Here is a 13,976-nt window from a genome sequence, read left to right on the forward strand (position 1 = left end):
TGTATGTACCTAGAGTCGTGATTTCATGCTATCCATTAGAGATTTGAAGAACAGCATTTCATAGCTTATTGAATGTCAGGGTAGTCTATGCCAGAGAGAAGACAGCTGACATCCCAACAAATTTCTGACATTTTAGTAGAAAATGTAATGCAGTATTGACAGCATTTGTACCTTCCTAGCCAGTCAATAAGTTTCATTATGTACATTACAAGGTGGTTTCTTTAACAGATTGGGTTGTTTCTTGGGCATTGTGATATTGAACAGCACATGTTTTCATGATCTGTTCTCACAGAAATACTTGGACATCAATAATCCTTTTCTTAAGCAAATTTGATATGGAAAAGTACACTTTCCAAATATTAAGAAAATATAAAAATTCCTTTTAAAAATGGTCTGAGGCCATTTCTAACCTTTTCTGCTATATCTTCAAGGGTGAGAAAATCTTAGCTGTGCCATAGTATTCTGTGTATGTTTACATGCTATCAATGACTACTATAACTAGACTACTCACATATATTTTGTTACTTCACTAATCCATGAAGTATAATGATGAGTAAGACTGGTTGGAAACAAGTCATGCATAAAAGTGGAAACCCATCTAAGTGATCTCTGCCATCACTTCCTAAATCACAGAGGAAAAATTGAAGCCAATCTATCTGCCCTTTGAAATAATTTTACTGTCTGCCAATAAGCCTTCTGCTATCCTGTTGAATTTTTCTGTATTGTTACTTAAATGTGTAACCTTCCTGAGTCTATTTTAAACAGCAGTTAAAGTTACTAATTAGTTTTCATGATGAGAAATTGAAAATAAGTCATATGTTTTTATGAACTGATTGTTCTTTTGTTTCAAAGATCTAGTTCCATGACTGTGGTAAAAAAAACCCAAAAAGGTCCATTTGCTCACAAGTCCCAAGGCTGTGAAAAATACAAATATCTTTGAAAAACTTGTAGGAACTGTAGGGAGAGAATTTTATTTGAGGCCATAATCTCACAGACTGAGTTTTAACCACGCTCCTGTCCTGGGAGATGCTTTAGAAAAGCTTATTTCAATAACAGAAGTTATGTGAGTATGTCTCCTTCTTGCAGCTGAACCAAGTGCAAATATGCAAGATGAGTAGGGTAGGAGCACAAAAGTAAGGTTAGCTAGGTAAATTTGCCTGTTCCTTTCAGGGTGCAGTTTAGAAAAACATAGCTTGAAAGCTAATGCAGAGAAGACTGTAAGCTTGATAAAATATCTCAGAAAAAAAAGAGATTCTCTAACCCTAAACTGTAGGCAATACAAACTTCACTTTCAATATTAACTTTCTCAGGAATTTAACATTTATTTCTGTGTTAAAGCCCTGTGTTGTCTTGATATTGCCAAGACTGAACATCATCGCCTCCCCTGGGTTTATTTGCCTTGAATCATGAGGCCCACAAGCCAAACTTTGTTATGCTTTATCTTGGTGACTGTTCTGAAGACCCTCACTAAATGGAGGGCTAGCTGACATTCTTTTAAAGTACATCTACATCAGGAGGAAGACTCAATAAAGGCAGAATAAGTTGCTGCTTTTTTTGGTCTGGTTAAACGTATGTTTGTCATCTAAATGGAGCATCTGGTGTAGTCTTGCATGTAAGTAGGAGCTAATTCTTGTTAAATTTGGATAATACTTATCTTTGTAGTACTGAAGCTTCTAGTGTAACGCCATTAGTTGTCAAATTGAGCAAGGTCTTTGAGCAGAAATATTTTGTTTGTGATTTTTGTTTTAGTTTTTGTTTTCTTGTTTGTTTTGTTTTAATTTTGGGGGCGTTGGATGGTTGGTTGGTTTGATTTTGATTTTGGTTTGGTTTTTTTGCTGTGTTCTTTGACCCCTGTAGAGCAATCTGTTTACCCTCACCCTTTACTCCACCTTAAGCATAACTTCTCTCCTGACCTACTGGTTATTAGTGACACATCTGTGACAGTTTTGTTCCAGCACTTCCTCAAAGAGGAAATAATGGTATTTATCTTCCTTTCTTGACAGGAGAGCCAAATCTTTCCTTAACATTGCTCTTTTTCCTTACACAAATACATCTTGTTCCAAATTAACAATCAGCCATCTGCAAAACCATTTAGTCTAGTCCTATGCTTTTAATTGAGTGATAGCTGCCATTCTTATTTGCTAATATGTAAGGATTATTTAATTACTCCTATTTTGTGAGTGGTCTCTTTAATATCTGATTGATTTGCAAGGATTGTGATATAAGCTGTTTGCACTCACAACTACAGAGAATGATTGATGACTAATGTTATTTTCTGAAATTATTTTCAGCTATTACTTCATATGAGAGGAAAATTAGGCAAAACCTGTGTGATCTTGCCTTCATATTCTACTAGATGGAAACAGGAACTAAAGTAAAGAAGATAGTGTGTTAATATACCACACTTTTAAATTCATTGTGGTGATATGTCATAGCTTTTTTTGCCCTCTTTTATAAGAAGGTGTTTTACATTGTATGACCATCTCCTTCTTTCACAGAGACTAAAACTCAAATAACCAGCTTATTTCTTGATCACAATTCTTAGAGCCTAGGATTCTAACTCTACATAATCTCATATGTCTTAGATTTAAAATCCATTAACTCACAACTCTGAGTTGGAACTTTTGGTGTACTTTATAATAGCTGTCGTGCATTAACACTATTTTCATAAATTCATTAGTCTTGAAGCAGAAGTTGGAGGATAGAAGCTTTTCAGAAGAAGAAAGCCTATAAAATGGGTTTTACTGCAAATCTATTTCCAAGGATTTGCAGTATGATGTTTTTTAATCAACATCTCCTCCTGTATTAGATGTCAGTTTTAGAGTTTGGTTTGTTTTTTTTTCTGCAGAATCTCAGTTTATAGAATAGTTGTGCATCTAGGACACCTTTCTTTATATAAATCATGTTTTAGAAGTGAGTGTTGCATTCTACTGACTAAAAGGAATGGACAAATTTACTAAATATGTAAAATTATGTGACACAACTTCCTTTTCATGAGTTCTTGTTTGTGTGTTTAACTCACATTTAATATTGCCAAGCAAATTAAATGACAAAGAGAAGATTTAGTGTGTGTTTAAAAAGAAGGAAGCTGGTACATGTTTGTGAAGTCCTTTTTAAAAGTAATCAAAAGAGGCAGGATATTTAAACAGTGCTGGTTCCAGACACTCATTTTCAATTTCACTGCTTTTTTTTTTTTTACTTTTGGTATCTAAAGCTGAAAAAATTCACTTGATTGTCCTGACAAAGGCGGAATAATAGTAGAACAGTGTCAAATACACTATTTTTCAAGAAGATAATTGATAATGATCCAAATAAATGATCAGATGAGTCTGAAAAGCTGGGCAAAATGGATTTTTATGGATTTCTTGGAAGAACTGATGGAGCCAAGGATATGGCCAAATATTGTAGATACAATAAGCATTTCATTTAGTAGCATCTGATAAAATTATTCCTGGGTAATGTCAGTAAGCGTTTAATGATTAAGAACTGCCTAAATAAACAGATAAGGGATCATGTAGGAGAGATGCCCTATGGATTTTTGCATGAAATCAGTATCAGTTGGTTTTCTTAGAGGATCTGAAGATAAAAATCTGTTGGCATAGTTAACTAATCTTATCAGTGTTTTCAGACTGTTCAGTAATAACAGAAGCATTAGTATGGAACAGTGCAGGTTTAAAATAAACTCTAATATGGTTACTTCTAGCTTAAATATCTGACTAAAAGATACAGGTCATGTAAGAAAGAAAAAGTAAAAGGAAGGAAAGACTGTGTTCTGGAAAATCACAGGTCTGTAAAAAGTTTTTTTCTAGTCAACAAGGCTTCCTGACATAATGCTGAGGCAAAGGGGCTAATGTGTTTTTTGACAGTCTAAACTGGAGATTATTACATAAAATCACATGACTCATCTCATGTGACCTCTAAACTCTGAATTGTCTGACATTAGAGAATTGCATTTTTTGCAGCTTTTATGAAACCATAGATTATGCAAGGTGTGTGTTTGGAATTACTTCTTTCAACTGAGAATTTGCATTACACCAGTCTTTCCCATTTATTAGAAAAAAACCCAGAATCACAGAACATTTCTTGAACTCTGTCAAGCTTGTTCAGGAGTTCACTTGATTATCTTGTGGGGTATGTTACAAAGCTGTACTTGATAAGCAGCAGATTTGAGAAGGGGTTATAATACTCTTTGGGTAGAAGATGGAGCTGGATGTGTTTTGGGATTTTTTTTTATGTTCAGGCTACTGAATGATGGAATATGGTGAATTTTAACTCTTCCTTGTGTCTTCAGAAGACATTTAGAATAGTAGATATTTACTGAAAGCCAAGCCATTGAGCTAAAGGCACAGTGAGAAAAGGGTAAGTATAATGACTCATCATTTGTAGAAGACTGGTCAAAATCTCATGGCTCCTCATTTCACATGCTATGGATTTTCATATGTGAGTCACGCATCTACTTACATTCATTAGCTTCAGTCGGTGGCTGATATTTAGGGGGTGATGGGAAACAGTTGATTTTTCATTCCTCTCTTGTTTTTTGAGGTAACTAAAGAAAACAAGATTAGTTACTATTTGTTCTTCAGTCAAATCCTAGTATTTATGGCAAGTAGGGGTCACATTTTGAGTTGCCATGGCATGACTTCTAAGGATAGTGGAAATCATCTCTGCTCTGCCTAGGTAGTCTGGTCAAGGAAGTAAGGTATGTCTCTAGTATGCTGCAGTTGCTTTGCCTGGGGTTGAGGTAGAGAATAAGATACAGAGGCATGATCTGGTGGCTGGTATGAATTATAGTAGCACAGATGCTAATTTAAGGCTGTGTACTGCTGCATCTTTCTGTGAATTTTTTACGCTTTATAACTGTGATTTGAAATCACTTCAAGATTCTTTGAAACTTTCGAGGTGACTAAAGAAAGAGAAGCTTCTGGCAGTCATTCTTGAGCTTTCCTGCTGAATAGAGGAAGAACTGAACTTGTTGCTTCTAGGCAGACTCCAAAGGTGAATAAAAGGCACAGTATAATGTATTTCCCCCCGCTTCTTTTTTTACCTGAACTTGTGAGGATCTGGCTTTGTGAATGACTAAGACTTGTGTAATTTCAAATTATATTTGCAGTGCTAAGTTTTAAATTTCATTTCATGAAAAACAGTAGTTCTGAGTGCTTTAGCTAATTTTATATTCAAATACTAGTCAGCAAATAAGTAGTGGGATCATTGGTTTTTTGTTTATTACAATGACTTGTGGCATATTAACTTCCTGTAATATAACTTCCTTGACTATGAAGAATAATATGTCCTTTTAGATCTAAAAAGAAATATTTTGGGATTCTAAAAAATTGCTGTTTTCTCTCATGCTCAGTAAAATTTTAATATTTGTGTGCCACTTCACATGCTTGATAATTTATGACCCAGCAGAGGTCAGCCTTGTGGCATTTTTCAAAACGTGCTCAAAGAAATGAAGTAGAGCCAAAGTTCTTATTATAATAAATTTTGGAATTTTGTTTTATAAAATGCTTTTCTGCTAATTAGAGTTGATGTGGTATTCCTGTGTAGTTAGATGTATGACTTAAACATCTCAGTGAAAATTCTATTTATGTAATAGGGATCTTAATTGTTTTATGAAATTTTTACAAATAGCTTCAAATGTTTGCCTTTCTGGTATTGTGAAATACCTATAAACAGAGCCTTTTTTCTTTTGTGATGCTTAAAAAATTGAAAGTTAAAGAGCTGAGGGAAAACAGCATTCATACCCTATATACCCTCCAGCTCAAAAGCACCAATGATTTGTTTATGCTGTAAAATGCTATTCCCATTTTGTATCTCAATAATCAGTCGCGGTTTCTTTAATACTGATAAGGGTCTAATTTTTTATAAACTTGATGACTCACATCATAATCCTCCTCAAGAACAGTGGCTGTCCTGTCTTAAATTGGATTACTGGTTTGTAAGTTCAGTTTTAATTGGCAGTCTCAGGAGTGCCTGATTTAATTGCTCTTTGCTCTGCGTGAGCATATTCTCTGTACCTTGAACTGAAACCAAAGTAGTTTTATCCAGGTAAACAGTAGAACTGAACATGCAATAACGCTATTTTCAAGGCTGCAGCTGAGTCTTCTGCAATAGAAGACGATTAAATGACTTGAGCATGACATTGGGAACCAGGAAAATATGTTGTTGCCTTTTGTTTAGCCAGTTCACTTTTTGAACTGCTCAAAGATGTTTTACTCCTTTATTGTTACTATATTTTTTGTGTACTCTGAAGCTGTTTTTCAGATGTTAGAAACCCTGTGATGAGGATATTGTGAGGTTTTGGAGTGGCTGATAACATATCATGTGTCTGTTGCAGGAGCTAGTTGGCATGTGAAAGTCAGTCTCAGGAATAAACACTCTGCTTTTTAATGCTTGCTTTTCTTTAAAAACCTCGTCATTCTTCTCTGTTTTTTTGTTGTTTTATTTATTTTTTTTTTAACTTGCCACCAGGGAGTCAAGGTTAGCTTGGTGAAAGAGCAGCTACTATGCTTATCTTCTGCAAAAACTGGTTACAAACTACCCAAAAACTGTCAGTCAGAGTATTGTCTTACAAAAATCTTCTCCAATTAGAGACAGAAAATAAGAATTTTTAAACAAAAGACTTCATTAATTTTCTGTGAGCAGAATACTGGAATACATTCTTTTTGAATGTGCTATCTTCTGGAGATTAGAAAACCACAGTATTAAGATAAAGAATCCCATTTAATGCTAATCAGCAACAGTGATGTTGTTCTTGTGCCTGTCTACTCTACTGAAATGAAAATAGTGTTGAATGCTTTGAGCAGCCTGTGCACTTAACAGTATGTTCTTTTGTAATTAAGCCCTACCCTAATGGGTGTGCGAAAGAAAGGTTATTGTGAAATAATTTTGCATGAAAAATTATTAAGTTCTTCCTAGCTCTTGGCTCTAGTAGCTTAATAAGTCGTATTTTTGTCCAGAGCACAATGCCTGCTGCCCAGGACTTCTGTTGTTATACAGAACCCTCAGGTTTGTGAGAAACTCTTCAATTTAATAAGCCTTCCTTTAGCAAAAAGAAACGGAAGTAGATACAGGAGCAGTACTCTTAACTGACTTAGCTTGGGGCCAGGTGAACTAAAATTAACACAATTGAACTCAGACTTTTTAAGCAGAAAAGCACTGAGACATTTGCACCATGCTGCCCTCCACACCTTTGCAGAATGCAATGCAGAAGTGCCTGGTATGTTTTGGAATGAGAGGCCTGCTTCTCAAGGTGTCACACCAGTGTGTAAGGCTCAGCTAGCAACCTCTTCAGCTACACAGCTATTCTTAGGTTCTTCTGGGATTCTGTCAACGAAGCACATCCTAAATCTTCAAAAGAGGGAAATGCATTTATCCAGTATGCATTTTGGAATTTCCACACATAGAATTGGACAGAGAAAACATCAACTCACTTCTGTTCTTAGCAACAAATCATGGTAGATTGTGAGACAGATTAAAAAAATGGCTATTTTTCTGGCAAAATCCAGTTTCTTTTTTCCTACTTTGGGGCAAGAGGAGAGTGTGGTTGGTTGACCCTGCCTGGCTGGCAAGGGCCCACCACAGCTGCTCTGTCTCTCTTTTCTCTACTGGGCAAGGCAAAGGACTGATAACAAAAGGCTCCTAGATGGAGATAAGGACAGATAACTCACAAATTACTGCAAAAGGGCAAAAGGGTCTTGAATCAAGAAAATTAATTTATTTTATTCCAAATCAAATCAAAGTAGGATAATAAGAAAAATAAAACACAAACCTTAAAACACCTTGCCCCCATCCCTCTCTTTTTTCCAGACTCAACTTTACTCCTAAATTTTCTACCCTATTTTTCCCAGTGGTGCAAGGGGATGGGCAGTGGGAGTTGCACTCAGTTCATCATGTCATGTCTGGCACTCCTTCCTCTTCTCACTCTATCATGGGATTCCACCTGTGGGAAAGAGTCCTCCATGAACTTCTCCTGTGGGGATACAGCACCCCACAACGTGCTCTAGTGCGCGTCCCTCCCGCAGGGTACAGTTCTGCAGGAGCAGCCTGCTTCAGCGTGGCTTCGCCACACGTCCTCTCTGTGGGGCCACAGGTCCTTCCAGGAGCCTACTCCAGTGTGGGTTTCCCATTCACATCCTCCTTTAGGCTCTAGAGTGGCTCCTCCAGGAGCTTCAGGTTCACATTGGGTTCTGTTTTTTCTGCAGCCAGCTAATTTGTGATGATTACCATGGTAGTGCTCACTTTCTGACAGAGCTCTCTCTTTCTTAGGAAAGATAAAGGACAAAGTCAAGGTTTGAGTCAGGCATCCTGCTTTACTGCCTGATTTCCCAAACTATTCTGCATACTTGCTTGTGTTTGATTATATTAATAATATTTGCAAAATGCTAACCGATATAAATTAATTATTTATTCTAGACTACCTGTATGTTTATTTTACAAGTATTTAAGAGCATAAATAAAATTTTTGGTAGGTTTTAGTGCCTTTCTTGTCAGGAAATTGAACCAAAGGAAGAAAAGACTTTTAGTATTTCAATGCCAACTGTGTAAGGAATTTGGTTCATAACATCAGAAGAAGTTTTCTTTCTATAAAGCTTTATTTAATCAAATTCAAATTTATTCCAAATTTGTTTTGAAAAACACTGCAGTACTGAAAGACTATTGTTTCCTGGCTTCCATTAAGAAAATATCTTTGTTTCGACACTTGATTACATATTGGAATAAAATATTCTTATATATAATATCAGTTTTGTAATATTGGTGTAAAATATAATTTTTTTCCCTTGCTACTTTTAAATTCAGTTGGACGTCAAGCTTGCACTCTCAGAGCAAAGTATTGCAACCCTCTTTTGTACTTTTCACCTGATTTTATTAATTTTTTTCAGATTCCTGTTAATGGAAAAACTATTGTCTGAAACTATTAAAACGAAGTGTATGAGTTGGAATTATTGAGAAAGCTTGGCAGACTAATTATTCTTACTGTAGTGGGAATCACAATATGCAAGTATGGGACTATCTCCTCATCATAAGTATATGAAATATTTTTTAGGAAAGTGGAAATTTCAGAGAGTATCTGACCAGAAATTTTTTGATGAACCCATTAATTCGAATATAAATTTACAGATTATTGTCTTGAGTGTAATTTGAATCACCTTACTTGTATGTTTAACTTGCAAAAACCTTCATAAAAATTACACATAAACACAGGAAGTGGTAATTGTACATGATTTATGACATAAAGATTCTGCCATCTCTGAAGGAGTATTGTAATGAGTTACAAACTTATAAATACACCTAGAATAAAAATATCTGAAAATGAATATTGTATTCTAAAATTCTCTCTGCTTCTCAGTATTTGTCTATTCAAGAAGTGCTTTAACATAAGTGCAGGAAAAGATTTTGTTAGGGAAAAATCAACTTGACACAGAAGACATAAGAGGGGTATCCAGCCATCAAATAACTGAACGGAACTTTGGATAAATATTTATATAACAACTCAAGGTCTTTAAGCAGAGGACATGGAAGCAGGATACTGTCCTCAAAATTTTTTTTGATTGATTTTTAATTTACAGCAGAAGTTTTTTCCCTTTGTTTATTATTTCTGACAAACTGAAGGTCAAAGCAGAGTCAAGGGTAATTACCCTGAGTGGACAGAGACACAGCAAGAATTTAAACATTTTGCCCCGCATGAACATGAATCTGTAAGAAAGTGAAAACTATATAAATAGTAGTTCAAAGTATATAATTAAATTTTTTGCATTGAAGCCTTGTCTCTTGGAGTACTTAATTGACATGTAAGAGCAGCCAAAAGTGGTGCTTGAAGAGACTCCAGTGTTCACATAGGAGGGACAAGTTTGTGATGTTATTGATTGCTAAACACAGAGAGCATGTGGATTTCTCTGTTTTGGATTGTCTTTGTTGTGTTATTTGAGAAATTTCATCATTCTTTACTTTTATTTTTGTTTTGAAAGTAAAGAAGAATATTGTCTGCTGTCATCCAGTCCAGACAAAGGAATTACCCAAATGTTTGTGTGTGTGAGGTGTCTTGAAAGTGGTGCTGCAGTATGCAGTGGGTATCTCAGGGCATGGGGGCTGGTAGGCTGTCTCAGCAGCGAGACAAAAGCGGGTTTAACCAACACTGCTGATATCAATCTAAAGGCTTACACAGGCAGAACCTGTCTGGAGACTAGTGCTGAATAAAGGAGGCTGAAGGCTCTCCACGCATTCCACGTAGAGGACAAAGACACAAACTTTGAATCATCCCTTTTTATGAACTTAATGAAGAGCTTTAGATGATATTTTTGAGCATATATTCTCCAAGGTGGGAAGGGTTCTTCAACATATGTGACTATTTTTGCTTGGGGAACAATGTCTTTTTGCTTGTAACCACAAACTTCTGCCAAAAAACTGTCACTGCAGGCTTTAAGAAGCTGGAAATTGCCTAAACATAGTATTGCAGAGTTTAATTGCATAGCATTCACATTTTTTTCTGATGCTAATATATTGAGCACTTAGACATGCTCTAAGGACCAGACTCTGTATGAACTCTGTAATTCCAACTCCTAACTTGTTTCTCATTTATCAAATTCTCTAAGTATGAATCTGTGATTGCATTTGATTGCCTACCAGAGTAGCAAGACCATGTGGGTGTTAGCTTGAAACACTGCACAAGACCATAGGTCAGCAGCTGGAGAAGGGTCTAGAAAGTGAGTCCTGTGAGAAGCAGCTGAGGGAGCTGAGGGTGTGTATCCACTGAAAAGGAGGCTCATGCCTGAAAGGGGGTTGTGGCCAAATGAAGGTCAGGCTCTTTTCCCAGGCAACAGCTTCCAGAATGAGAGGGTACAGCCTCACACTGTGCCAGGAGATGTTTAGACTGGACATAAGGAAGAATTTCTTCCTTGGAAGGGTGGACAAGCATTGGAATAAGCACCCCAGGGAGGTGATGGAGTCACCATTCCTGAAAGTGTTCAAGAAATGACTGCACATGGCACTTAGTGCTGTGTTCTAGCTGACAGTGTGGTGTTTGGCCAAAGGTTGCACTCAGTGGTTTTGGAGATCTTTCCATCATTAATTATTCTGTGGTTATGCAAGATTGGAAAAATAAGTGAAATTGTTGAGGTTAACACAAAGAGACAACTGGGGGAAAGCAGGTTCATGTAGAAAGGTGAGACATGAAAGTAGATATTGTTTGGACCAAATCAGTGGAGTAATATTAAATGGAAGGAGCTGAGCCTTTTCTATCTGTCAAGATACCTGCTATGTTATGTGGGAATTCTCTGGCACTGTTAGTATTTATTATGGTTTCATTCAGCTTTTTACATGAACAACAGAAATTAAAATAATACACTAGAGGGTAATCAAAAAGATTCAGTAATGAGACTAGCTGAGTTTGATATTCTCTTAATGAATATTAAACTAAGAGAAAACCTGCAAAGCAGAGATGTATACCTGTGGGTAGCTAGGGATTTATCAGGGAAGAGGAAAGCCCATTATCTTTCACTTCTTTTCATAGGTCTCTTTGAAGGCCAGCAGTTGGCAGGGTTGTTTTCTACTGGGAACATGTTTCTGTCTTTGACAAAATGAAATATAAAACTGTGGGAGGAAAAAGGTGTCCAACAGTTCTTTGTGAAGAACTGCTGAAAGCTAACATGTGCTCAGGAGGCATCTTTCATGCTCAACTTTTTAAAGGACTGTTAATTTGCAATAAACAATAATAGAACCATGTGGTGTTCTGTTTTCAGAAAAACCCTTGCAACTTTACTTGAAGAGAGAAATAGAAAAAGTACTTAGCATTTTCAGGAACAAAGCTGAAGCTATGAATGGTTCTGTGTTACTGCTAGGATTAGAGGCATATCTCCATTGTTTGAACCTTTCCTGTATCACATGCATTTCCCTATCTACAGAATATGAGGAAATTTGAAATAATATGCCATCAAGACTGCTTTTAGTCTTGTAAGTATTTGCCTTTCTATATATTGCAGAAAATATTTTCTGTAAGGATGCTTGCTTTGCAATACTGTGCTGTAGGTAAAACGTATTTGACTGCTGTGGGCTTCAAGGAAGAGATTGGTGGATAGTCTGCATCTGCAATGCCTCCATGAGCAGAGATATCTTTCTATTTTGGATCCCATTTTAGAACTCTTGATAGCAGTAGATCTATTCTTTCCTCAGATTACCTTAAAAGCTTGACCGGTTATTAACAAGCTAATTGTGACCTTGTTTCTGTGAAATCTTTTTTGGGAGATACAGATTGGAGGGTTAAATTAGAAAATTTTTCATCAGTTATTTTTCACAGTCATCTATTGGTGTCTGTGGGGAGCATTTTCCTATTACTCTATAGCTGCCTCAGAAAATGTATGGAGAATGGGTTTGCTGTCATGTAGGTAATACATAGCAGGTTTTGTGTTCCTGGAGCCTTGATCAGGGCATTATCTTTGCTCAAATGATCTAATAATTGTAACTGATGGTTACAAATTCATATAAAAAGCCAAAAATCAGCCAGGGTTCTAACTGCCATTCTTTTGCATGGAATGCATGAGAATTTTATTACAGGTAGAAGTTCAAACTATGTGACAATAACAGCAGGTTTTTTTTTCATTTTTTTATCAAAGAAGTATCATTAAGATGCTCTGTATATGAATATCAAACTACCCAAGATTTGCTCATATGTTTTTTTTCTTTAAAGTATACTCTATTATTACTGTAGCTCATGCAATCTTTTGGTATTGTGGATTTCTTTTCCTTTTTATGCACCCTATTCCACCTTCTCTTTCTCTCTCAGAGCTCAATGATGCTTCTTTCAATGAGCCTATGTCATTGCCTGCACTTTGTGAGGGTCTTAGAAAGCTTCTCCTATTTTGTGCTATTCTAGTCTTTTCAGTGCTGCTGAAACATCTTACATTTGGAATTCTGTTCTGTTTCATCTTTTTTCAGGGGAGTCTTGAAGATACTGTGCCTCTTCTGGAGGGTCACTGTATCTTTGGAGGCCTGGCAATGGCACTATAGTTCTGGGAAAACAATCATTTTGCTGCAGGCTGTCCTGATTTTACAGGAAGCTCTGAGACATTGCCCTAGATGGTAAAAAAGCAAAATGTTGTTTTCTGTTTTTTTTACACTGTCACACTGTGTGCAGTGCTCGAAATGCCATACATTAATAATCCTTGGGATTTTTACTGACACATGGATTCTCCTTTGCTTGGAGCCTGTGAATCTCACTGAATTGGCACCATGCAATTGCCTTTGCACGGCTGCCAGTGTGTGCCAAGCTCCTGCCACTCCTTTGAAAAGCACAAGAACTTATTTCCAAGTTCTGTTTCCACTGCATTCTTTCAGTTAATAGGTAAGCTTTTATCTAAGATTCATACTTCTTGCAGACTAATGTCCAAGCATGAGCACTTACATCAGCTACAGCTCTTCAGCAATAACCCCAGTGTGCTACATCTCTGTCCTTGCAACAAGTCTTTTGCTTCCCTGCCATCCCCCATCTTAAAAACCCAAACTAACTTTGCTTCTCTGACTACAGCCTCTTGAATTATTTCACTCTTCCTCTTTCTTGAGAACACTTCTGTCTTTAGTGACTGTATTTCTTTATAACTGTTTCCTAGTTGATGCCTCGGTTAATCCCTTTCTTAGCAAGTAAATTTAGGAATCCTAACAAACTGTCCTGGGCAAGGGCTGTCATGTATATGCAGTTACAGATTTTTTTACTTGAATCTGGGTAGCTTGTTCTAAAGATTTAAGTGTGTATTTTATAGCTGAAGTCTGAAAAAATTTAAAAAAAGCCTTATCTTCTATACTATATAAAAGTTGAGAATTTTCATCTAGTATGCCTAAATGTCATTATTTCCTTCTGGATGTGCCCTTTTAATTTATTATATAGTTTGTAATGATGTTCCTAACAAAAGGTCTGCATAACATTCAGAGTATTTCAAGAGACAATTGCATCATTATGAAGAGAGAAATTTTAGTAACAGGATCTC

This window comes from Oenanthe melanoleuca, chromosome Z, assembly GCF_029582105.1.
Source record: "Oenanthe melanoleuca isolate GR-GAL-2019-014 chromosome Z, OMel1.0, whole genome shotgun sequence".
NCBI lineage: Eukaryota > Metazoa > Chordata > Aves > Passeriformes > Muscicapidae > Oenanthe > Oenanthe melanoleuca.